This window comes from Episyrphus balteatus, chromosome 2, assembly GCF_945859705.1.
Source record: "Episyrphus balteatus chromosome 2, idEpiBalt1.1, whole genome shotgun sequence".
NCBI lineage: Eukaryota > Metazoa > Arthropoda > Insecta > Diptera > Syrphidae > Episyrphus > Episyrphus balteatus.
The window spans coordinates 9945283-9947815 of record NC_079135.1 but is presented as its reverse complement, the minus strand read 5'-3'; the positions used below and the strand labels follow the sequence as shown (position 1 = coordinate 9947815).

Below are 2533 nucleotides of genomic sequence, written 5' to 3'. Positions count from 1 at the left end.
TGAGGAGCCGTGCACACTGTATACCTCCACGATTTTGAAAGGCAGAAGAAAAGGAAATATCAATGGACTAGTCTCACATCTGTTGGATGTTATTATGGGTGTTGTTGTTGTTATTGGATCAGGATCGGGCGTATCTGGGTGATGCTGGAGGCAAACAATGTGTAAACAGCAATGGAGGTCTCCGTTGATTGCTGGGTGGCGAGTGAGAATTGAAAGTTCATTTAGAATTATTTGCTTTGAGTTGAGTTGATTCGTTAGGTGGGTATATTCTTTTCATTGTTTTTATTTGAATTTCCGTTGATGATGGTTAGAGATGATTAAGAGAGAACTCACTGAAATGGTTGATGTTTGATTGACAGCATTGTCAATGTTTTAAGACCTTCAGTTTGTTTGTATGTTTTGTATGTTTGAATTGTTGCTGACTTTAAGTTTGTTTATTCATTCACTTATGAGAATTAAGATTTATGAGGAAGTTGTGAGAGGTTTTGAGAAGTTTTTCAACCGAAAACTTACATTCAATTCTGAAAATATCTGTATTTATACTTCAGAAGAGTTAAATGATATATCTGCACTTGATTTTGTAAAAATGTCATGAGCGTTTGTAATTTGTTTTTCTACTAAATATTGGTCTAACTTTTTTTTTATATATTTATTCAATAAAGAAGCTACTAATATATAAAAATAATTACCTTAGGTACATTAAAAAAAAATCGATTGCGGTACGTACACAGCTCCATAATTTAATACAAAAAATATCTAGAAATACCATAAAAATTCATCGAAATTCAAAGATAATAAAATGCACGACTGGGGCCGCACGTACTTGCTCTTATGATAAAAGTAGCTTTTATGTCAAAGATTTAAAAAAAAAATATTTTGAATTAGTTAAAATTTGATTTTTTTAAGGAATTTCATAAGAAATGCAAAAATACGAAATTATTTTGTTTTAGTTTTTCTTACGCCATGTTTTTGTTACTCGTGTTTTTTTTTGACAAAAATAAAAAACGCAATTAGCTACATATATTAAAATCACTTAAAGCATTATGTATGTCAAATTTAGTCTAGAAAATTGTAATAACTCATTAACGGTGTACGGGAAGAGCCGACATCCGCGATTTAAAAAAGAGTTAATGTCATATTTTCACTATCCGCATTTTTTGAGAAAAACTAAAAACGCAGTTATGTTAGAACTGCAAACAGCATTACGTATGTTAAATTTAATCAAAATCGTTAGAGCCGTTTTCGAGAAAGTTGCAATAACTCCAAAACTTTGTATAGGAGGTATACGTTTAAAGCGAGATATTAAAAAACAAAAAAAAACAACCTTGAAAATTACAAAAAAATCATCTGTACCAAATTTCAAAAAAATCCCTCAACCCGTTTAGGCTGCAGCTTCATGTACAGCTTTTTTTGACGACGCACCGACGCACAGACCGACGGACGTCATGTCGAAAACTACTTTTTCGGACTTCTCCATCATCGTAATGTTAGTTTTGATTAAAACCTCGAATTTTTTTTTTTACACGAAACCAATACTTGCCCTATTGAGCAAGTAAAAATGAATGAGAAATTAGTTATGTCACAAAACATAGGCAGGCAACGCTGTATGAAACTTTAGACACCAAAGAGATGTGCGCCGAAATAGCTCAGTTGGGAGAGCGTTAGACTGAAGATCTAAATGTCCCCGGTTCAATCCCGGGTTTCGGCATTGGTTGCTTTTTTTTTTTTAATTTTTTTCATTCATTTATTTATTTTTATTTTATTATTAATTTTGATTATTTTATTTATTTTCATTTAAGAGAAATAAAGCTAATGGAGCAAAATGTAACAAAAAAATAAAGCAGTAAAAAAAAAATTAATTCTTTGAAAAAAAATTAATAAAATAAAGATTGAATGCATCTTGAACCAAAATAAAAAAAAATCAATGTAAATTTTGAATATCCAAAAATGTATTTTTTTGAAAATATATTTTTAATTTATTTAAAGTTATAAGCTTTTGTGTTAACAAATTCGTGGAAACTGAAGTTTTCGTTTGGGAGTTAGTCAGAAAATAAATAAAAAAAAGATTATAGGTATGGGAGGTACCTCTTACAATGATTTTCAAAATCAAAGGCATTTTTGATTTAATTTCAATTCCTCGAAAGTGTCATTTATGGAAGAAATTCGGTCTATTTAAAATAGTTTAAAAAAAAGCACACACATTGATATCTTTAAGTATCAAATATACAAACATACTCTCAGAATTCCATAAAAACCAGCTGTATCAATTTTTTTTTTTAAATCCGTCTACGAGTTATATAAACTGTAAAAATGTGTAAAGATGGAAGCACACGCCCACAGACTTAATGAAATGTCAAATTTAAAGAAGAACTAATTTCAGTATTTATTTATTTATTGAATATTAACTTTTCTTTGGATAAGGTTTTGAATTCGACACTAGAAAGCTATCGCTTCGAAAACCCATATTTTCTAGCAAACTCCAGTTACTAGTTTAGTATGCCGATGCAGCACATTATTATTAGTTTTTCATTTA

At 29.8% G+C, this 2533-nt stretch overlaps 1 non-coding gene across 1 annotated transcript; it reads left to right on the top strand.

The window, feature by feature from the left end:
* Window positions 1-1635: 1635 nt before the first annotated feature.
* Window positions 1636-1708, top strand: Trnaf-gaa (transfer RNA phenylalanine (anticodon GAA)). Its single transcript has one exon. It is a non-coding gene; the product is annotated as a tRNA-Phe (tRNA).
* Window positions 1709-2533: the final 825 nt, after the last annotated feature.